The sequence below is a fragment of the Macaca thibetana genome, chromosome 13 (genome assembly GCF_024542745.1).
Source record: "Macaca thibetana thibetana isolate TM-01 chromosome 13, ASM2454274v1, whole genome shotgun sequence".
Classification (NCBI taxonomy): domain Eukaryota; kingdom Metazoa; phylum Chordata; class Mammalia; order Primates; family Cercopithecidae; genus Macaca; species Macaca thibetana.
Genome location: NC_065590.1, coordinates 2,710,666 through 2,734,746, shown reverse-complemented (window position 1 = coordinate 2,734,746; position 24,081 = coordinate 2,710,666). Strand labels below are relative to the sequence as shown.

Below are 24,081 nucleotides of genomic sequence, written 5' to 3'. Positions count from 1 at the left end.
CATTCACTTGCCTTTTTGAGCTTTTAGAAGCTGTCCGCATTCCTTGGCCTGCGGCTCCTGCACCCTCGGAGCCCGCAGTGCTGAGCCAAGCCCTTTTCACACAACCTTCTCTCTGGTCCTCATCTGCCTCCCTCTTCCACTCTGAAACACCCTAATGATTACCTTGGGCCCACTTAGATAATCCAGGAAACTCTCCCCATTTTGGGGTCAGCTTATTCGTGAACTTATACTTGGTAACTTGAATGTTTCCTGTAGAAGGAAGCACAAACCATCCAGAGGAGGACACGGTGGGGACCAGGAACAAACAGTGAATGACAGCAGTTAGGGCTAGTTTTGCTGTGGGGAATAGCACAGGGAGCTGTGCAGGGACACAGGAAAGAATGTGGTGTCATTCAGGCCCTAGAACCTTAGAAGCCTCCCCCGCTAGGACTGTCAGATGCTTCAGCCCATTCGTAGCATCTGCTCAGGAATTCCTCTCTGCCTCCTAAGGAAATAAATATAGGCAAAATAAGCGCAGACAAATTACATGCACAGATATTTGTCAAATAAATTTTTTTTTTTTTTTTTTTTTTTGAGACAGAGTCTCGTTCTGTCGCCCAGGCTGGAGTGCAGTGGCACCACCTCGGCTCACTCCAAGCTCTGCCTCCCAGGTTCACGCTGTTCTCCTGCCTCAGCCTCCAGAGTAGCTGGGACTACAGGCACGTCCGGCTAATTTTTTGTATTTTTAGTAGAGAGCTAACACCGTGTTAGCCAGGATGGTCTTGATCTCCTGACCTCGTGATCCGCCCGCCTTGGCCTCCCAAAGTGCTGGGATTTCAGGCGTGAGCCACCGCGCCCGGCCGATATTTGTCAAATAATTTCGTATAATACCCTCAAACTGAAAAGAAGGCAATAGAGAAATGATAAAACATAAATTATGATGTACCCACATAATGGAGTATTAGCCAGTTATTAAAACTTTATATTTATAAAAACTTTATCACATGGGAAGATACTTGTGTTACAACATACTTGCAAAAATCAAGACACAAAATTATGTATTTGTCTTAATCTCAACTATGTAGAAAACATTTGAGTTTGCAGGTCACCTCGAATGCCTTTTCTGTAAAAGAAAAACTGGAAGGAAAAACAATAAAATGGCAATAGTGATTCTTCTGTGGTTGGAATTCTCGATCTTTCCTTCTTTCTTTTTATGTACCATCCCGTTTGTTTTTTTAGAGAATGATTAAATGTTTTAAGGCCCAAGTGAGGCTGGAGACCGTACGTTTTTGTGGTTTCGGTCTGCATGGCTCTGTGAATTTCCTGGGCAGCACAGAAGGGCTTGTGCAGGAACAAAGGAGGCCGATGCCGGAGAGGCAGGCCACAGTCTGGGAGAAGGTATTTGCGCATTCTCTCTGTCTCCCTCCCTCCCTCCATGTATGTATGTATGTATCTACACATGCACACACATATATACACACAGACTTAAATACATAAATATATACAAATATAGATACATTTCCAATAAAGGAATGAAATCTGGAATATATAGAGTTCTGTCTGGCCAGGTGCGGTGGCTCACACCTGTAATCCTATCACCTATCACTTTGGGAAGCTGAAGCGGGTGGATAACCTGAAGTCAGGAGTTCGAGACTAGCCTGGCCAAATGGCGAAACCCCGTCTCTACTAAAAATACAAAAAATTAGCTGGGTGTGGTGTGGTGGGCGCCTATAATCCCAGCTACTTGGGAGGCTGAGGCAGGAGAATCACTTGAACCTGGGGGGCGGAGGTTACAGTGAGCCAAGATCATGCCACTTCACTCCAGCCTGGACAAAGAGCAAAACTCCATTTCAAAAAAAAAAAAAAAAAAAAGTCCTATCTATCTATCTATCTATCTATCTATCTATCTATCTATCTATCCAGTTATCTATCTTTCTATCATCTATCTCTATCATCTATCTATCTATCTATCTATCTATCTATCTATCTATGTATCTATCTATCCAATTATCTATCTTTCTATCATCTATCTCTATCATCTATCTATCTAAAAGAAAAAAATAGCCCAATAAAATAGCAAAAGGCAAATAGGCACTTCACAAAAGAGGATATCAAAGTAGCCAATGGAAAGATACTCTTCATTAGTTATCAGAGAAATGAAGATTAAAACCACAATAAGACGTCACTACAGCACCCACTGAAATGACTACACTTAAAAAGAATGACAACATCGCATATGCAAGGATGTGGAGGATGTGAAACTTCTACATGAATGGTAGTAATGTAAACTAGTTCAATCACCCCCAGAAAAATGTTTGGCAATACTTACCAAAGCTAAGCATACATATACCCTGACTTAGAATTCCACACCTGGATAATATTCCAGAAAATTGAGTGCTTGTGCCTACCAAAAACATCTTTAAGAATGTTCATAGCAGATTTATCATAATAGCACAAACCTGGAATCAACTCAAACGCCCAAGATGGTGCCCAAGGTAAATTGGTATATCCGTACAAGGGAATACTACACAGTGATAAATATTCAAAACATGGTTGAATCTCACAGACATAATGTTGGCTCACAGAAGTCAGACACCAAAGAAGACACACTGTGTCAGTCTACTTATGCCTGTCTATCAGGTTTAACAACGGGCAAAATTGGTCTATGATAATAGAGGTTGGAATAGTGGTGAACCTGGGGTTGTCACGAATTGAAAAAGCACCCAAGAAGGCTTCCCGGGTGCTGGAAATAATCTAGATCATGATGTGGATGATGGTGGTAGGGGAGTAATTGTATGTAAAAGTTCAAGCCACACACTTAAGATGTGTGTCCTTTAGTTCAGACACACTCAGAAAGCAAAAACCAAACCAATCCTTCCCTGCACACAAACAAGAACAACAGCTACCAAGATTTACCCAACTGTAAAACAATGCAATTTTATGAAATTTATCAGCCATGATAAATTTCTAATAGAAATATAACCTCCCAGTCTCAGCCAACACTAAGCCAGAGCTGTTTAATGTTCACTAAACCTGAGGTGCCTTCCGACAGATCAGTAAACTGGCCAGATCAGATGTATAGTATTTAAATTAGGAGAAACGTTCCAAAAGGGAAAATATAGAATGCCTTAAACTTGTTCTGACCTAAGTCTGCTTGATTTTGATTTTTTTTTTTTTTTGAAACAGAGTCACTCTGTCGCCCAGGCTGGAGTGCAGTGGCATGATCTCGGCTCAATGCAATCTCTGTCTCCTGGGTTCAAGGAATTCTCCTGCCTCAGCCTCCCTAGTAGCTGGGACTACAGGCTTGAGCCACCATGTCTGGCTAATTTTTGTGTTTTTACTAGAGATGGGGTTTCGCCATGTTGGCCAGGCTGTTCTCAAACTCCTGACCTCAGGTGATCTGCCCACCTCGGCCTCCCAAAGAGCCAGGATTACAGGCATGAGCCACCATGCCTGGCCCCACTTGTTTTTTTAATCTGCCACCTATTTTACAAAAAATTCTGTAACAGGCTGGACGTGGTGGCTCACACCTGTAATACCAGCACTTTGGGAGGCTGAGGCGGGTGGATCACCTGAGGTCAGGAGTTTGAGACCAGCCTGGCCAACATGGTGAAACCCCATCTCTATTAAAAATACAAAAATTAGCTGGGTGTGTTGGCGTGCCCCTGGAATCCCAGCTACTCAGAAGGCTGGGGCAGGAGAATCACTTGAACCAGGGAGGTGGAGGTTGCAGTGAGCTAAGACCGTGCCACTGCACTCCAGCCTGGGTGACGGAGTGAGACTCTGTCTCAAAAAGAAAAAAAAAAAAAAAAAAAAAAAAAAAAGCTGTAACAATTTGTGAGAAAACATTCAGAACCAGTGAAATAAAGGCGTGATAATAAATGCAGAACCTCAAGGCTGTTGGAGTTGTCCTGAAGATAGTTAATTGCTGGTTAGAGACAAAACGCATACTGCTGCCTGATTGTGTACACAAAAAATGTACCTGCCTGGGTGCTGTGGTGACAGATGACACAACATAAATGACAGGTAAGAAAGTAGGAAAAATAAAAGAGAGCAAACAGGCCCTCAATGCCTGTCTAAATGTTAACAGAATTTCATAGAATTAGAACAAAGCATCAACACTAAATGATGTGCGTAACAATCTATAATCCTCAGACCATATTTGCAAATTCATGTGAAAAATGGGACTATGATGTACCCCCTTTTCCAAGACAAATCTGGAGCAATGAAGCCTAAAACACAGGAAATGCCTAGAAATGCCACGCCGAAGTCAAGAGCTTTGGAGTCATGTATGGGGTGGGATACTTAGTCTCACTACGACCTTTGGGCACATTCCACAAAAGCTCTGACCTTCATAGAATTCCCTCACGGACGTTCAAATGGGAATCTGTGAAAGCAAATAATGTAATTTTTTTTTTTTTTTGAGACGAAGTTTCACTCTTATTGCCCAGGCTGGAGTGCAATGACACGATCTCGACTGGCTGCAATCTCCGCCTCCCGGGTTCAAGTGATTCTCCTGCCTCAGCCTCGCGAGTAGCTGGGATTACAGGTGCCCGCCACCACGCTTGGCTAATTTTTGTATATTTAGTAGAGACGGTGTTTCACTATGTTGACCAGGCTGGTCTTAAACTCCTGACCTCAGGTGATCCACCTGCCTCGGCCTCCCAAGGTGCTGGGATTACAGGCGTGAGCCACTGCGCCCGGCCCTATGTCTTATATATTGTAGGTACTAAATGAACAATGGATGTCATGACAATATTTGCAGATTGGAAAGATCCATCTTTGTGGGTGGTGCTCTTGGAGGAAGTGGGTGCAAGCCAGTCTTCCCTAAGAAAGATCTAAGTGGCAGGGAGATACTGTCTCATGTCTAGGATCAAAGATCAATGTTATTGGTCTGGGGGTGGATATGGGGCATTGAGAGAGTTCATACCCGTCATTAATGTTCTCCAAAGAAGAACACAAAGCCATCTGTTCAGCGGAGAACATGGTGCAGACCGGGAACACACAGTATGTGAGAGCAGTTAGGGCTACCTTTACTGTGGGCAATGGCAAAGTGAGCTGTGCAGGAACAAAGGAAATAATGTGGCGTATTTCAGGCCTTAGAACCTTAGTCGCCTTCCCACCCTGAGACTCAGAGCCTTCAGCTTGTTCATAGTCATCAGCTCAGGGATTCCTCTCTGAACGTCTCCTAAGGAAATAAATTAAATATAGGCAAAATAAATGCAGAAACATTATGCGTACAGACACTTTTTTTTTTTTTTTTGATACGGAGTCTCACTCTGTCACCCAGGCTGGAGTGCAGTGGCATGATCTTGACTCACTGCAACCTCCACCTCCAGGGTTCAGGTGATTCTCCTGCCTCAGCCTCCCAAGTAGCTGGGACTACCGGCGCCTGCCACTACGCCCAGCTAATTTTTGTATTTTTAGTAGAGACAGGGTTTCACTATGTTGGTTAGGCTGGTCTCAAGCTTCTGACCTCAGGTGATCTGCCTGCCTCGGCCTCCCAAAGTGCTGGGATTACAGGCGTGAGCCACTGAGTCTGGCCGCCTACAGATCTTGTCAAAGAATTTTGTCGAATACTCCCAAGTTGAAAATAAGACAATAGAGAAATGGTTTAAAATAATAAATCATGATGTATCACATAATGGAATATCAGTTATTAAAAACTTATATTTATAAAAACCACATTATCACAAGGGAAGATACTTGTGTTAGAATGTAGCTGAAAAAATCAGGATACAATCTTGTGTATTTGCCTTAATCTCAACTATGTAAAAGCCATTTGAGTTTGCAGGCCAGCTTAAACCCCTTTTTTGGAAAAAGAAAAACTGGAAGAAAAACAATAAAATGCCAACAGTGATTACCTCTGCGGTTGGAATTATTGGTGATCTTTCCTTCTTTCTTATTTCATGTACCATCCTGTTTGTTTTTCAGAGAATGTTTAACCCGTTTATGCTGGAGGTTGCAATTTTTGTGTGTGAAAAATCAGACCTTGGCCATGACCTTGAGCAGTAGGATGTAAATAACTCCCACAAGCTTAGCATTCCAATAATGGAACACTAGGCATTAATGGGCTCAAGGTAGTAAGGCCCAAGTGTGGGTGGAGACTGTACTTTTGTGGTTTGGGATCTGCATGGTTCTGTGAATTTCCTTGGCAGCACAAAGGGCTTGTATAGGAAGAGAGGAGGCTGGTGTACGGTTGGGGTTTCAACCAGGAAGGTGTGGTGGCGGGAGACCAAGGTATGAGGGCACTGGGGGTGCTGGTAAGAGAGCAGTCGGGGGATGACCATGAGGCTCAGGGTTAGGCAGGGTGGAGGCTGAAGAGAGATGACTCGTCAGAAATGAGCAGTTGGAGCAGAAGGTCCTTGGATGTGGGAGGAGCAGAAGTTCAGGAAACAACGGGAGCAAGACTAGGGTGGAAAAGAGTTGGGAAGAGAGAGTGGGTGCAGTCTCATGCATCTGAGGTACAGCAGTTTCAGGGTCATGATAGGTCATGGTGGAAGTTCATTGATTAATAAATACTGATCCAGCAGCTGCTGTAAACCAGCCCGTGCTAGGTGCTGGACACAGAGTCAGACCCTGCCCTCCTGGAGGTTGTGCGCTGGTGGGGGACTCCAGTATGGAATAAAAAATAAACCACTCCAAAGTGTAATATGTTCTCTAAAGAAGAGGAGCAGGAGGGAAATACAGGTCAGGAAAAAGACCAAAGGAAATGTCATTGCAGCTAAAACCCGAAAAATTAGTGGGAGTCAGCCAGGTGAAGGGTGGGGGCAGCTTGGGCTGAGCCCCCAGGGCAGGAAGAAGCTTGGGGTGTTCACAGAACCGGAAGAAGGCCAGTGTGGCTGGAGTGGAGGGAGCAGAGCGTGGTACTGAAAGGAGGCCCAAGAGCTGTGGTCCTCTTAAGAAGTCTGGATTTCAACCTCACTGCAGAGAAGCCAGGGAAGGGTTTTGAAAGAGGGAAAGGACAGGGTCCAATCCCTATTGCTGGAGGAGGATGAGAGGGATGGTGGCTGGGATCTGGGTATTGCTGGACAGCCAGCCTACAGAGAGCCCCTCAGGAGTAGGGTCCCTGTGGCCTCTGGCAGTGAGGCGGCTCAATTCGACCTCTGCCACCAAGGCTCACCTGGGAAATGGACCTGGTGAGACATCGTTTCTTCCTAATTGGTTCCTGGTTGGCCCTTGACTCCAATCCTCTCCCCAGTAGGGATGGATGTCTGTGCCTATGGGGCTGTATTTTCTGAATCCAGATGAAGACAAGCAGATCGAGTGTCTCAAGACCCAAAAGCAGAACCTGGGATGAATACTGTCCTGAAGGAGTGTCCCTGCTACCACCTGGGTTAGAAGCATATTGCCTTTGACTTCACCGTCTTCACCCCATTAATCACCAGCATCTGGTTTGACTAAGTGAAGACTCAGGACTGATGATTAGCAATGATGATGATGGTGCTGGGAATAACTGAGTGAAGAAGCAAATGTAAATACTTTTAAGGGTAAATATCAAAAGTGTAAATACTCTTGCTTTCTGAGATCCCAGAGTATGTCCTTCCCTGAGTGTGGGAAGGGCTGATATTCCTTTCTTTTCTAAACTGAAAAATATTTTCAGTATGCAGAGGTAGACATCATTTTCAGAAAGGCAGCCTTGTCCAGCCTTAACTGCAGATTAGGGGTTCAAACCCTGGCTCTGCCACTTACTATCTGCATGCCCTTGGGCACAGGTGCTTGCCCTTCTCACGCTAAGTCTCCTTATCTACCACATGGAGATAATAGCAGCATCTTGGTTGCAAAACCAGGGTAATGGCAGGTCTTAGTTCAGAGGGTCTGCTGGCAGGTGGATGATTTAAATGAGTGACTGTTTGTAAATGGCTTAGATCAGTGCCTAGTATTTGATAAAAGCGTGTTCCCAGTGAGGTGCAATATATTTAGAAGTAGCATGGTCTTCTTTCTTTTGGCTTGTCAATGAGGTTCTCCTTCTCTGAAAGGGATGTGTTCAAGGGCAGCTGAGAGATGTTCTGGAGCCTCAAAAACAACCAACCCCCTGCTCTTGGCTTTCCGGTTGTCCATGCAGGCTGCAAGAAAAGCTATCTGGGGTCTCTGTTTCTTTTGCAACTTTGACAAATCCTTACTTGAACATTTTAGTCATTTCTCAACCTGGCTTCAAGGCTTGATCCAAAAGGCATTAAGGAGGGGAAAAGCCTCCTTGACTGCCAGCCACTTGGCAGGGCCCTGGGAACCAGAGGTGAAAGTGCTAGGGGTAGGGGACGCGCACTGTTCCTTCCCACATTTGTAAAGCATGATGGTGAAGGTGCTTGCTCCACCAGGCTCCAGATAATTGTCCATTTTCCCAACCTATTCACAAAATTCCCCGCCAGTTTCTATTTTGAGTGTTGACACCATGTTCTCGGCCTTAAGTAATCACCAGGAACTTTAGTTTTTGTCTTCTGAAAACATCCAGGCACTTCAAAAGCCACCCACAGAACACAAATAAAGCCAGAGGTTTAAGATATTCTGGAGACGAATTTCTTCGGTAGAAAGGCAGTTTATGGAGTCCATAAATATTTAGTAGTTACGGCAACAAAAACTAACGTGATTTTGAAGAGCGAGGAGCAGAGGCTCAAGGTGGGAGAGGAGAGGGGAGTATAGCCTTTTTTTGGTAGTTGCTCAGTTTAGTTTGAAGATTTTGAAAAAAGCAAACACACAGGCACCCAACAAACTCGTTGTCTCCGATTGTCATGAGTCACCCGTTCATTGTGAATGCAGGTTATTAATTTGGGGGGCTAGAAGGCTGAATCACTATTTTTGTTCTTTTCATACAGGGAACTTAAAGCACTTAACCATCAAAAGAGGCTTTTAAGTGACTAGCTTGTGCCCAAGGGCTAACATTAAAAATTCAAAAAGGAAACTTCGTTTGATATGCCCAAGTAAGTGGGAATCTGTCTTGGGCCTCGTTTCCCTCGATTCTTCTATCTGGGATTTTGAGCCCGTTGAAAGCCACAGGTGGAGAGAGCTCCTTCCGGGGTCCAGGCCGGCTCTGCCTCCGACAGCGCAGCAGCGCGGCTTTTCCAGGCCTGCAGCGTGCGCGGCGCTCACCTCGGACCCAGCGTCCCGCGGAGGAGCGCGGTTCCCGCGTGACCCCCTCCAAACAGCGCGGACCTGGCCGCTCATTCTGGCGTCGGGTGACACCCAAGAGTCCCCGTCTGACGTTAGCATCATCTCTTCAAGCCCGGGCTGAAGGCGTCCCGTGCGGACTGGTAGCGGCCTGGGCTCCCCGCTGGGACGCAGCTCCCGCGCCTCTCGCCTGCCTGGCCCGGGGCGGGCACCGCCGGGGAAGGGGCCCCCGGGCTGCACTATCCGCAGACCCACGCCGCGGCTCGGGCTCCGGAGGAGATTCGCTGGGTGACCACCCAAGGCGCCTCCCTCGTGCGCGGTCTCCCTAAATGGACCAGCCCTGTCTTTACAAGAAAAAGCATTTTTTAAAAAAGAAGAAAGAAATAAAGAAAATAAAGAAAGGCGAGCGCAGCTGAGACGGCATCAGCTGTTTTTCTTCCCACACTCGCCAGTGTCACACCCATGAATCACCTCCAGACTGGGCGGCAGCTTCCCTAATTAGCCTGGAGACGCTCGGGCCCCACACGGTTATAAAACAACAACAATAACAAACTTTTACTTTTATTCAAATGCACACTTCCTTCCCCCGGCGCCCACGCCTGCCGCAGGCCACCGACTTCGAGGGCGCATCCGGAGGTGACCTGGAGTCCCGGGTCCCTCTCCCCGGCGCGCGCGGGTGCCCTGGGCCTGTCCCGGACTGACTTGACGCCCGCTGAGGGTCTCCGGTGCGCCCCGGCCCTCCTGGAGCCCCGACAGCGCCGCTGCGCGGACAAGCCGAGGCGGGTCGGGAGCGGCGCGGGCTCGGGAGGGAGCGCTGGGCAGCCGGGCCCGCACCCCGATCGCCCTCCCGCCTCCCGCGGGGCGGCCAAGGCCCAGGCCGGCGCCTGCACCCCCAGCCCCGAGGTCTCGGCCCCGCTCCGCCCGGCCGGCTGCGGAGGCGGCGTTGGGAGCGGCGCACCGCGGGGGAGGTGCGCGCGGCGGCCGGCGAGGGGAGCTGAGCGGCGTCCGCCCCCGCCGAGCCGAGCGGAGCCGAGCGGAGCCGGCGCGCCCGCAGCTGGGAGCTGGAAGCTGGGAGCGCGCCGGGCGCAGGGCCGGGCCGGCCGCGGGAGGGTAGTGTCAGCGCCCGTGTCCCGCTCTCCGGCCGCAGACCCGGGCTGTCTGGAGGCCGCGCGGCCACCTGCTGCGTCGGCGCAGCTTCGGGCGGGGGCCAGACGCGCACCGCGGCGGGAGCAGCCCCGGCTCGCCGCACCCCGCGAAAGGTGCCCTTCTCTGCGCGTCTCGCCGAGCCCGGGCCACGCTCCCGTGCCAGGTACCTCAAGGGGTTTGAAATCGCGTGGCCCAAGGCAGGCGTGGGTCGAAGACGGGGTGGGCGCGGAGGCACCGGGCGGGGGTGGCGCGGGCTGGGGCTAGGGGGTCGAGGGCAGAGACCGTGAGGCCAGGGGCCCCCTCGGACCGGGAGAGGCGCCACCCCCGCCGCCGAAGCCCTGGGCAGCTCCTGGGGCCGAGGGGGAGCCGGACGCTCTGGTGCGAGTGCCCAAAGTTTCCCTTTGCTCACTTTGCTGGACTCAACTTTCCATTATGAGGCAAAACCAGCAGTTTACGCGCCAGGAAAATGAAAGAGGAGGGAGAGAAGGTCCTGCTCGGTTGAAATTGTTAGCATGCAAGGTCTTTATGCCCACTGTCTCCACACGCCCTTGCAGGGGAAAGGAGTGCACACATTCACGAACTGCCTTGTGCTTTAGGTGATGGTTTATTTAACAGGTTTTAGGCTTTGATTACACGCCACCCGGGAGGGATTCTGGAGTTGATCTAGGAAGTGTTCACATTTTTAATCAACAAATATTTGTTGAACAGAACAAAGCTTTGGTATGAAGTTCACATGTGATCAGAGCATAATAGTCACTTGCTTTTTAATGCAAGTCAGAAGCAGTGCCACTGTGTGAATTTGACTCTGTGTAGGTGCAAGCCGCCTGCAGGCATTAGGTCCTGCTGACAGTTTTGAGCCAGGAAATCCAAGTGGAAGACAGGCAGCTGTGTTACCCTTTTAGAGCCAGCTCACACCTTCCCAAACTGGTCTTAAAGTATCCTACTCGGTTATTCGAGCCTGCAGCCTTCCTTCATTTGCATATACCATAGACTAGAATCAGTGTAGACCCCTGGTATTTTCCCTGGAGCTCGGTCCCACGGACGCACGCCTGGAATGATGGAGCACTGTGGTCATCCTAGGAACCTATTGAGGTTATAAAATTGTGAGGAGAAAGATATCTAGAGACAGTGTCGTGTGATGACATCAGGCGTCCCTGCTTTGGAGCTGGTGGAGAAGGTTGAGCTGGGCTGGTTTCTGGGCTCGGCTCCTGTGCTGTGCCATCTTGGAGCGTGAGGCAAGAGGAAAAATCAGGATCACTGATCCTGTCTTTTTTTAAAAGTGTGAGATTTTGTACATTGTGGATTTCTGTATTTGTTTTGATGTTTTAAAATGTTGTAATAAGGCATTTATCTGACTGCATTTTTGGTACCCCCTTAAATTTTGTGCCTATGGTGAGTACTTCACTTACCTCACCCTAATTCTGGACCTGCTCTGAGAGTCAAGTTCTTAATCTCTAAGCATCTATTTCCTCACTTAGAAAATAAAGTGTACCATCCGTGGATGCTGCGCAGTTCAGCTACTGCAGAGGATCAGGCATATGAGGCTCACTAACAGGTGGCTGTCCTACTGGGATCACTGCTCTGCTTGGCCCTCTTGGGCTAGTTAAGGTGAATCTTGGCTGGGCGCGATGGCTCACACCTGCAATCCCAGCGCTTTGGGAGGCCAAGCCAGGTGGATTGCCTGAGGTCAGGAGTTCCTGACCAATCTGGCTAATGTGGTGAAGCCCCGTCTCTACTAAAAATACAAAAAATTTAGCAGGATATGGTGGCGTGCACCTGTAATCCCAGCTGCTCGGGAGGCTGAGGCAGGGGAATTGCTTGAACCAGGGAGGTAGAGGTTGCAGTGAGCTGAGATCACACCACTGCACTCCAGCCTGAGTAGCAGAGTGAGACTCAGTCTCAAAAAAAAAAAAAAAAAAAAAAAAAAAAAAAACCATAACCAAAACAAAAAAACAAAAAAGAATCTTGACCAGTCTCATTGCGCTCTTCAGGGAAATGAGAGCAGTGATAGTGCTATGGTTTGAATGTCTGTGTCCCCCCCAAAAATTCATACGTTGATTCCTGATCCTCAAGGTGATGGTATTAAGAGATGAGGCCTTTGGGAAGTGATAGGTCAAGAATGAGCTTGGTGCCCTTATAAAAGAAGCGCAAGGAGCTTGCTTGTCCCTTCCACCACGTGAGGACACGGCGAGGAGGCGCCTTCTGTGAGGAACAGGCCCCCACCAGACACCCGACCTGCCAGTGCCTTGATGTTGGACTTCCAGCCTCCAGAACTGTGAGGAATAAATGTTGTCTATGAGCTGCCCGGTTTATGGTATTTTGTTATAGCAGCTGAAATGGACTCAGCTGGCCAGCCCTCAGGGATGCTGTCGGTTAAATGAGAGAATAGATGTAAAGGTACCAGGCCTCCAGGAGGGCGGGTTTTCTCTGATGTGCTGGTGGGCCTGTATACCCACTTAGCTACCTTGACTTAGCTACCTTGCAGCCGCTAGCTCTTCCCCTGCAGGCTGGCCTCGTGCCTTGTCATGCAGCCGCTTGTTGTGCACATAAATACTGCTTGTGTTGCAGGCAGACTCTGGGTGGAAACCTGCCCCGGGTTTATTGCGGAAGGGTGCAAAATTTTGTGTAAGTGAGCTTGACTTTGCTGTCCCCAGTGAAGTCCCTTGGTTCCCTTTTTGGTATACTCAGTTCCCAGTGCATGGTTCCGCTTTTCCAGAGCCCAATCAATGGTATTATTTCAGTCGCTATTTAGCTTAAAGGTAGCTTTGTCCCTGGAGAGTCAGTCTCTCAGTCTCTCCAGGTTACTCCTCGGGGACTCCTTTTTGCTACAAGTCACCCCTGGGCACCAGGAGAGGGTTGTAGCCCCATCAGAGCTGGAGAGGAGCGGCCCTGGCTGGTCATCTGGTCCTTTTGCGGTGCCCCAGTGCGTCCCCTTCCCCTCCGCATGGAGCCTCCTGCTCATGTTTCCATCATTGTGCAGCTGGTGTTCCCAGGGTGAGCCACAGCGGGGACCTGGCTCTTGCATTGGCCCAGAGGTCCCCACACTCTGAATTCTCTTCTGGGCCCCTATTGGGCACCTGGGAGCCCGCCCAGGTTGTGCTGAGCCATGTTAGGCCTCCATTTCTACTGTTCTGAGCTCGGCCTTCCCAGAGTCCCTGCAGGAAGTAGGACAGGAACGCCCCCTCAGCCCCACCCCTGCCCCTCCAGTGGGGGTGCACCGCGGTAGGTGCTCAGTGCCTGGGTTCCTGTCCCAGGCCCAGAGGGCATTTTTCTACCTGTGGGGCGGGGCTGTTTCTTAGGTTCTGTCTTCTGTCCTCTGCACATCATGGCTTTGGGAAGAGCTCTAGGCTCCAGCTTCCAGGCTTTGCCCTTGATACATAAAAGGAAGTTTAAAATATTTCTGTATTCATCACTGCCCTAGGTTAAGTGTGCTAGGCCTTTTTGTTACCTGAAAAAGACTGGGAGAGCCATCAGGGCTGCTGGAGACTTCAGTCAGGGCTGGGAGAAGGCGAGGAAGGAGTAGCTGGTGGCAGTGTTGGGGGGATCGAATGGCCTTCTGGGTGTACAGGCCGGCCCACTCTCATGGGGATCGGCGTTTTCCAAACCACCGTTCCTATTTACGCTGTTGCCGCCTCGTCATCCGAGCAACCCCCCCGTGTGCTTGGCACTCACTACAAGCCGGAAAGGTCTGAGTCGTAATTGCTTCTTCTGGCGAATAAGATGAGCCCTTGTCAAGCCCGAGCCCTGGGTTTAGTTCACACTCAGTTCACAAAGGACTTGGAAGGGGAGTTTTGACAGATTACCTTGAAGATATTTGTATTGCATTTAAGGGAGTCTAACCCATAATCCTGAGCCAAGTGGATAATGAACAAGAGACGCTGTTGCTGGCGGTGCCCAGTGAATTTAGCAGTGAAATGATGAGAAACGGTAAGACAGGCGTGTGATGTAACAGAGCACTCCCTTAGCAGCGTCAGCCCTCGGCTTTTCACAGGCTCAGATACCATTCCAGAGGAGACTGCTGGTAGGAAGGATTCTTAGACATTTTTCTTATGATCTGGGTATCTGTGAAAGGAAATTATGGAAGATCGTTTCTAAAAGGTATTTATTTGCTCAGGCCTCCTCCTGGCTGTGGTGTGTGGGGCTGGTTTTTAACTATGTGTGTAGTTGAATAACTTCCAGAAGTATTTGCCTTAACCTCTGAGGTCCATACACTAGTCTGTCCTTGGTATCTACCCTTAAATTCTCATGTCTGTGGGAAGCACCAGAACCATCAGCTGCGGGGTGTGCAGTTCCCAAGACACTGCTGTCGGAAACGCTGCCCCATATGTAGGAGGGGAAAATGGCAGGGAGGTTGCCTTCTTTTTAAAGCAGTTGGTCCAGTCAAGGTCAGGAGAGTCAGGCTCTGGTGTCTTTTTTTTTTTTTTTTTGAGACGGAGTCTTGCTCTGTCGCCCAGGCTAGAGTGCAGTGGCGTGATCTCTGCTCACTGCAACCTCTGCCTCTTGGGTTCAAGGGATTCTCTTGCCTCAGCCTCCTAAGTAGCTGGGATTACAGGTGCCTGTCACCACGCCTGGCTAATTTTTGTGTTTTTAGTAAAGACGAGGTTTCTCCATGTTAGCCAGGCTGGTCTCCAACTCCAAGTGATCCACCCACCATGGCCTCCCGAGGTGCTGGGATTACAGGCGTGAGCCACCATACCCAGCCCAGGCTCTGGTTTCTGCTGTGCCACTTAGAAGTCCTGCAACCTCAGTCACCCCTTACATGGGGTGGGAGGTGGCAGACACACACACACACACACACATACATATGCACACACACACAAGAGCGTTACATGGAGTGCTGTGTGACAAACATAGAAAATGCTCCATAAATTATTTGTAGGTATTACTCTCTTATTGTCTTTCTTGTAAGAAGGTGAAAGGGCATTTGTTATAATTACCAATTAGGACCCCCACTAGTAACGCTCCCTAAAGCAATGAAGGGTCCTTCTACATCTGAGGTCTGATGGCATTGAAGGAAAATGAGCATAACTGCCATACGCAGCGCTCCTGAGCACAGCTGCCGGTGGAAGCTGTCATGTGGGGAGCAACCTTGATGCAATTTAGAACACACAGGGAGAAGTGAGGGGACAGGGGTGAGATAGAGATGGGGTACGTGATATAGGTAGGATAGGGTGGGGACAGAGATGCAGTAGGGGACACAGGACAGAAGGTGGAGACGGAGATGGGGCAGGGACACAGGACAGAAGGTGGGGACAGAGATGCAGTAGGGGACACAGGACAGAAGGTGGGGACAGAGATGCAGTAGGGGACACAGGTGGGGACAGAGATGGTGGGGACAGAGATGGGGCAGTATGGGGCAGGGACACAGCACAGACACAGGACAGAGGGTGGGGACGGGGATGGGGTAGGGACACAGGACAGAAGGTGGGGACAGATGGGGAGATGCAGTAGGGTGGGGACACAGGACATAGGACAGGGGGGGACAGAGATGCAGTAGGGGACACAGGACAGAAGGTGGAGGGACGGAGATGGGGCAGGGATGGGGGGACACAGGACAGAGGGTGGGGACAGGGATGGGGCAGAGACAGGACAGAGGGATGCAGTATGGGGGGACAGGACAGGGTGGGGACAGATGCAGGTGGACACAGGACAGAAGGTGGGGACAGGGCATGGGGTAGGGACACAGGACAGAGGGTGGGGACAGAGATGCAGTAGGGGGACACAGGACAGAAGGGGGGACAGAGATGCAGATGGGGGGGACACAGGACAGAGGGTGGGGACGGGGATGGGGGGGACAGAGATGCAGTAGGGGACAGGCAGGAGGGACACAGCACAGAGGGTGGGGGTAGGGACACAGGACAGAGGGTGGGGACGGGGATGGGGTAGGGACACAGGACAGGGAGGGGGGGACACAGGAGAGGGTGGGGTACGGGGACACAGACACACAGAACGGGGTGGGGGGACAGGGAGGGGTGGGGACAGGGGTAGGGACACAGGACAGAAGGTGGGGACAGGGATGGGGTAGGGACACAGGACAGAGGGTGGGGACAGGGATGGGGTAGGGGACACAGGACAGAGGGTGGGGACAGGGATGGGGTAGGGACATAGGACAGAGGGTGGGACAGGGATGCAGTAGGGGACACAGGACAGAGGGTGGAGACGGAGATGGGGCAGGGACACAGGACAGAGGGTGGGGACGGGGATGGGGTAGGGACACAGCACAGAGGGTGGGGACGGGGATGGGGCAGGGACACAGGACAGAGGGTGGGGACGGGGATGGGGCAGGGACACAGGACAGAGGGTGGGGACGGGGATGGGGCAGGGACACAGGACAGAAGGTGGGGACAGGGATGGGGTAGCTGGAAAGTATCCGCGTGTCCCCTCTTGCTCTGCAGCATCTGCCCTCCCCACCAATGTGTGGGGAGAAGGACGTGACTTGAAGCCCTTGCATGGGGACCACAGATGGGAGCTGCCCTGGGCCAAGACATACGCCCCTGTCCTGTTGGAGAGACAGAGGGATGGTTCTGCCCTGCCATGTCTGGGCTCACTAGTGAGCATGTTGAACAGCCTTGGATTCAGAGGACCAGAATTGGATCACCAGTGGGGAAGCGAATTTTGAGGGAATATCAGGTTCCTCTGGGTAATTGGTCCCGTGCATATGAATGTGTCGTGGTGTCGAACACCTTTTCCATGTCGAATGTATAGTGAGTCTTTGCTGCCCAGCTGCCTTGGGTCCATCTGGCACTTCATGAATACTAGGTGTCTTAGAGCTCGCATCTCCTCCTCTGTTTGATACACACCTGCTCTACTTACTATTTATCTCTACCTGACATATCCTGTGAGATTCGCCCGTTGCATTTGTTGTTTTTTGCTTCAGAACTGAATGTTCCCAAACAATTTAACAAATGCCCCTTACAGAAGACACTAAACTCGTCCCTGGGAATGGGTTTTGAGATTGGGCATATTTTTGTGAAGCCATCATCCCGTCCAGATGGGGAAGCCTGCCATGCCTGGGGCATTCTGGGACCAGGCGGGGGTCTGTAGAGGTTCGTGAAGCTTTGCTTACACTCACTTCAGGTCCACAGACACTGAACTTTGTGCTCAGGGATAGTTTCTTCCCTTGGCTCCTCGGGACAGAGACATGACCAGGGAGGCAGCTCACCCATCCCACTGTAGAAGCTGCTTGGAGTCTGGGGCACACTGGGCTGTTCTCTGAGCTCTTGGTGTGATTACACCTCCGCGACTACACACAAGGTCTGCACCAGATAGGTAAGGGAGCAGGTCCAGTGGGCAGAGGGGCCACACCGGGTCCATGGACGTCGACCCAGACCCTGGCTCTCGGGTTCTGTCCCTTCTGCGCAGGTGGCGTGGGAAATACCGCAAGTGCTCTGAAGCCCCGTCTCCACTCTTCACCTCCTTTCTAACCTGGGTTTAACACCCCTCTCCTGGCTCCGGAGTTTCTATGATCTTGCTTTAGTACTTTAATTATTGACCATTCTTCCCCAGGGAGGGGTACCAAGAACTTTTTTGCGGATCTTTTCTGCATGGAAGATTTGTGACTTTGATTCTGCAGCACTAGCTTGTCCAGTGGAGGTGAGGAGGGAGAAGAAATGATGTGTTTTCAGGGGTCAGACCCACTCCCTTGAGGTCTGAGTCACACGGCCACACCTCTCCGTGGGGCTGGGCGATTCGGTCTCTGAGCTGTGATCATTTCTACAGGAACTGAATTCCATGTAGTTTTGGTCGATGGCTGGGTGTCAGCTACACGCACCATTGGAAATCACATTCTGAAATTATCCTGTGTGTGTTAGTGCTTCCAGTATGCTCTCTGGTTGAAAATGGCACTTTTATAGACAAACACAAGCATTTTGAAGATTTGAGTCACTCGCTTGGTGAGACTTGGCCGGTGTTGTCTTGTTCTTTTCACAGCCTTTGTGAGCCAAGACAGGTCTTTGAGTGGAGGTGTGCTGGTGTGCAGGTCTTATGTGGTACCACACTCTAAAACAGAAATGACTGAATGAATTTTGTGGGCCTGCATCAGACTCTTGAGTATCTGGCCTCTCGGTAGGGGAGGAAGCCCCGTAGACCGAACGTGGCCAGGCCAGCCAGCAGGGAGGGCCCAGCAGGTAGCACGGAGAAGGCCAGTCAGCTGTCTGGGGCTCTGAATAGGCTTGAGATTTCCCTCACCTCGGTCAGGCTGCTCTTCGGCCACTGTGTTACGTGGCTTGAGGCCGGGTGCTGCAGTAACGATCTCTATCGTCAAGCCTGGGAGCGGAACAGGAGTGAATCTCTTACAACATTTGGGGCATAGCCTTCCGAACTTCTGTCTATGCTAGAGTGACTATACATACATACGTATATGCACTAGAGTGCATATTTACCCCAAAGAGGTAATGTCTGTATTGTTTTGTGAGCTGTCTTTTTTTTTTTTTTTTTTTTGGAGAAGGAGTCTCTCTTTGTCGCCCAGGCTAGAATGCAGTGGCGCGATTTGTGATCACTGCAACCTCCGCCTCCCAGGTTCAAGAGATTCTTCTGCCTCTCGAGTAGCTGGGATTACAGGCACGCACCACCATACCTGGCTAGTTTTTTTTTTTTTTTTTTTTTTTTTGTATTTTTAGCAGAGACAGGGTTCCACCATGTTGGCCAGGCTGGTCTTGAATGCCTGACCTCAAGTGCTCCACTTGCCTCGGCCTCTCAAAGTGCTGGGATTACAGGCATGAGCCACTGCACCTGGCCATGAGCTCCCTTTTCAAAATGAATGGTACAAGTTGAGCCTCTTTTCCACAGTACTAGATTATTAGATATTCTTCATTTGCATCCATTCTCAGGGCTGCAAGAAATTCCATTGTAGGGATAGGTTCCAGTCTCCGAGCCCTGTCTGGGATGGATGTTTAATTAAGTCATTTTCAACCATTTGCCAGTTAGTAACACGACGATATACGTGCTTGTCCATTCGTCATTTAAAATTCTGATGTTTTGTCCATCATGGGTTTTGTATTTTTTGCGTGTTTGTCTGATCAGTGCCTTTGCGTACCGTCTCCTAAGTAGATTTCCAGTGTATATACCAGACTCCTCCTTTGATATGTCCTGCCTGAAATAATTTTTTCACACCAAGTTTTTTTTTTTTTTTCCCCAAGAGATGAATCTTGGTTGGCAGCATCTGTGTTACTCAGGATTCACTCTCATTCGCTGAGGCAGAAGAGGATTTAGCGCAGGGAATTCAGGACCCACAGAATTGTTGCAAGCTTGGGCCTCAGCTTCATGTGCTGGAACCACCGCAGAGTGACACTGCAGAGCTGGCCGCCAGTAACTCCTGCCTCCAGCATGGCCAGGGAGTCATTGGTGGCTCCAGGTCGCACACCTCCCACCATCCACCCGCCCCAGGGAGAGTCCCACCTGCTGCTCTGCGTTAGTGGGGGAGGCTCTGTGACCTCCGCCTCCGTCCACAGGGGAAACCAGATCCGTCCATAGTGGGGCCTCTTGACATGAGCCCTGAAGCCTCCCTCCCTGCTGTCTCTTGGAACTCAGATTGGACACTTCCCAGCCTGACTTTCAACGCAGTTGGAGAAATGAGGGGAAGCCGCAGGCAAATAGTTCCTGCAGATTTACCTTGCATACAAACCAAGTACTTAGAATCCCTGGGGACCCGCCCTAGCTGAGAGGGTGGGTGGGTTGTAAGGGGCTGTCTGGTGAGTCTATCTGGGCATTGGAGAACCTTTGCGCTCTCTTCCCCGTTCCTGGCCGTGTTGAGTCAATGCCGAGCAACCCTTCGCTGCAGGCGTGGGAAGGAGGCAGGAATTAACCCACTGCTAAGTTAATAGCCAATGTTTTTTCATGAGTCATAATTGATTCGCCTTCAGTTTATGAACAACATTTCTCTTTGCCTCTTCAAACAGGCCTTTGTGCGTAATTACTGTGAATTCAGGTGTCTGTAGAGTTCGAAGCCGCCCCTCTGAGTGGATCATTGTATTTTCTGTGTTCAGAGAGAACATTGCTGAGGAAGGGTTCCAGGAGACACATTGTCTTTAGCAACCCCAAGTGCAGCTGGGGGCCTGCAGAGGGTTGGAGACTGTGGGGGCAGCTACTGGCCTCATGGTGCCTGCTCTTGGGAGCCAGCAGTAGGTGTCACCCCTGCAGAGATGGACTGTTTAAAGAGGCCTGGTGCTCCCTCCCCTGTAAGCTCCCAAAAGGATGGTGGGCGGAGATAGAAAGAAGGCGCCCAGCCCCCTCTAAGTTGAGGTGGAGGGAGACAGCCTTCCCCATTCTAATCCTGGGAGGGTACAGTGTCTCATGCTTCTAGCCCATCCAAGAATTAGGCCTGTCCAGGGAACCCATATTTTCTTTAAAAAGAGAAAATAATACTCATTTCACATGTACCAGATGAGTCACCTTAGGTTTCTATGGCACCTTCTCTTTGTGAATTAAAAATAGGATTTGATTTGTATGTAACAGCTGGTTTCCTTTAACTTTTGAGGGGTAAGCGTTGATTGTGTATTGTGAAGTAAATTGTAATAATTATTTTACCAGCTACAGCGGTTTTTCTTTCAATTCTTCTAACCATATTAAATGAGATCTTAAAAATTGTAAAAAAATACAATTTTTTGTAGCGTATAAATACTGGATAATCCAGGTTGCCAAATGCATAGCCCCTCCCTCCTGCCCACCCCGTATTGTGATTTAAAATAGTTAATAAAGTGTGTGTGTGTGTCCGTGTGTGCACGCACTTGTGTGCGTTTAGAAGAGAAGCCCTTTCCAGCTCAGAGATTTGATGCTGTTTTCCACCCGTCAAGCGTTGCTCTGCCTTTTGGGTAGCTTCGCCTTTACCGTCGTATTTAATCCTCGCCGTCACCCTGTGTGTTTTTTTTTTTGTTTTTTGTTTTTTGGTTTTTTTTTTTTTTTTTTTTTGAGACGGAGTCTTGCTCTGTTGCCCGGGCTGGAGTGCAGTGGCCGGATCTCAGCTCACTGCAAGCTCCGTCTCCCGGGTTCACGCCATTCTCCTGCCTCAGCCTCCTGAGTAGCTGGGACTACAGGCGCCCGCCACCACGCCCGGCTAGTTTTTTTGTATTTTTAGTAGAGATGGGGTTTCACCGGGTTAGCCAGGATGGTCTCCATCTCCTGACCTCGTGATCCCCCCGTCTCGGCCTCCCAAAGTGCTGGGATTACAGGCGTGAGCCACCGTGCCCGGCCCCTGTGTATTTTATAAGTGGGAAGACCCAGGCTTAGCAAAGTGAAGTCAGTTTGGCAGGATTGCATAGCTGCTGAGCGAGAGCTGTGAGTCCACCTTTATCCCGCTTCCCTCAGGAGGCGCGCTCCCCGTGAATGCAGCCTTTGTTCCTCTGGGTGAACCTCGATGCCCTTGACCCTCTGCCCACGCGTGCTTTGTAGTTGTGGGTTTCAGTACTGTTGTGGCTATTCAGCTGACACACAGGCGCTGCCATGATTGCTTCCTCTCTCACTGTTTTTATCCCCACTTTACAGAGGAGCAAACTGAGGCACAGACGAGTTATGCAGGGATTTGAACCCAGGGTCCTTTCCTTGTCACCTTGTTTTTAACCTGTCTTGAGCCGAGAACTTGGAAACAGTGTCAGGACGTGTCCTGGTAACCCACCCAGGGTTTCACTTAATGCTAGTGAACAGTCTTGGGCAAGTTCCTCCCCCAAGTGTGCCCAAGGCCTGGGGCTAAGCCTAGGTGAGGGAGGGAACCTTCATTCCCTGGTCAGCTCCTTCTTCCTTGAAGTCCCACCTGGGACTGGACCCTGGCTGGAGTCCAGCCAAGAGCCTCTTCTTTCCCTCCTCCTTCCCCTCTCCTTCCCTCCTGCCTCTCCCCAGCCCCTACTGGCAGCAGCTGCCACAGGAGAGAAAGGGAAGGAAAGGGACAGGCTGAGAGCTGGGTCGTCCTGGACCATACCCTGGTGGGGCCCGTGCTGTTTAGGTGGCCTCAGGTGCAGCCTTGGGCTGACTTTCCTCCTCTGCCCTCTGCGAGGTTGTGGCATCTGCCTCCTAGGGCTGTAGGGAGAAGGAAAGGCGAGCATTTGTGTGGAAATGGCAGATCTATTGTAACTGATGTCCAAGAAAGTTGGAAACAATATTTTTATTATAATGAGACCTCATTCAGCACCCCCTTTTTGGGGGGGTTAAGGCATTCTTGGTTAAAATGGAATAAGACCTGCTGGGTGGAGGTGCTGGACAGGGCCCCTGGGTCATGGGAGGTGGAGGAGTAGGAGGGAGGAGATGGGCCATGCCTGGGGGTGCTGTGCCCTGGGGGGTCCCTTAGGGGAGGCGTGTTTTGTGGAGCATACCTTGCTGGGCCCAGCATAAGCACATAATTAGCCCTGGCTGTTAAGTCCTTCTTCGCCTTCTGAAGGAGTAAACATAACTGGCTCCTTTCTGTGAGAATAAAAGCTGAGCAGAGGGAGATGGGAATGGCTCCGTGGTTGGCTGAGCCCGAGCTGTGTTCCAAGCACTGTTAGGTACTTAAGGGATATATTATAGCCTTGCGTATTACCCCACTAATTAAAAGCAGAAATGATGTCTTTATTTTGAGGTGAAAGTGGCTTGCTTGTCCCCAGCCCAGGAGACCAAGGTGGGGCAGAGAGGGAGGTGGTCACTGAAGTCCCTGACGCGGCGGGCTGGGATCCCGAGCTGGCAGCTCTAGCCCAGGGTCTGCCAGGAGGATCCTAACTTGCACTTGGTCAGTGGTCACGTGGCACCAGAGTGGCTGCATCTGAGTCTTATGGCTCCCGGGGTGAACCTGAGTGAACTGCTCGCCATGTGCCACCATCATTAACTGAAGGAGCAGAGACTTCCCAAACATTGTCTGTTCTTGTTTCTCCCCAATTCCTAAATAAACACTTCTGTTGTAATAGCATGTTAATACTACAGCAGTTCTTTGCTCTTCTGATGGACACATGGTTTTTGGACAAACTTGTGGCCTAAGCTCTTCACTGTCAACTAAAGTGGAATTCCCATGAAATTCCCTCCAAGGATCAATATCCAAGATGGCCTGCCATGGTGTTTGCTTTTGTAAAGGCTGGAAACTCTGCCCTAAAGCCAGAGTTCCCAGTTTTTCTGAGTATGAAGTTCCCTTTGTAATATTGAACAATTTGAGAAACTTTTCATATGACAGTAACTATGTTTTCACAATTCATCAGTAGGGAAAATGCATATCAGCAGAAAGACAGACACTGAATTTTGAGACTTGACTAGGTGTCATATTTAATTAATGACATCAACATCTGACACATATTGAGAAATAATAGCCTATATAAATACGTGACCTAGTGTTGATTTCATTTCTAGATAATGCATGTACATCAGGGATTCATATATAAAGACATAAAAATCTGTGTTTGGATAATTAATATTTGTGGCCTCTCAAAGAAGTGGGTATGGCAGGCTATCCTTTCGCAATTTGCTTTTTCTTCTTGGGTACTTTGCTTGCAATTTGAGTAGGTTCCATTAGGGGGTGCCCTGGGACCACAGCGCTTCTGCAATTGGTGAGGCTTTCACTCCAGCTATGAGACAAAGTACCATTTTCCTCATGAATTTTAAAAAATAATATGAATTAGCAGAATGTAGTCTAAAAGAGATAACCAAATGTGATCACAATTTTTTTTTTTTTTAAGATGGAGTCTCTCTCTGTCACTCAGGCTGGAGTGCAGTGGCTCGATCTCGGCTCACTGCAACTTCTGTCTCCGGGGTTCAAGTGATTCTCCAGCCTCAGCCTCCCAAGTAGCTGGAACTGCAGGTGCACACCACCATGCCTGGCTAATTTTTTGTATTTTAGTAGAGATGGGGTTTCACTGTAGCCCAGGCTGGTCTCGAACTCTTGAGCTCAGGCAATCCGCCCAC

General features: G+C 49.9%; 2 protein-coding genes across 2 annotated transcripts in view; both read left to right on the top strand.

Annotated features, from left to right (window-relative positions):
• Window positions 1-24,081, top strand: part of LOC126934347 (cytochrome c oxidase assembly factor 5) — a 521,053-nt gene that overhangs the window by 141,629 nt on the left and 355,343 nt on the right. The window lies entirely within an intron of this gene.
• CRACDL (CRACD like) overlaps window positions 10,080-24,081 on the top strand; it is a 146,996-nt gene continuing 132,994 nt past the window's right edge. Inside the window, exon 1 of the mRNA XM_050755044.1 lies at window positions 10,080-10,393. The gene's annotated coding sequence lies outside the window, so the exon portion shown is untranslated. The remainder of the gene's footprint in view (window positions 10,394-24,081) is intronic.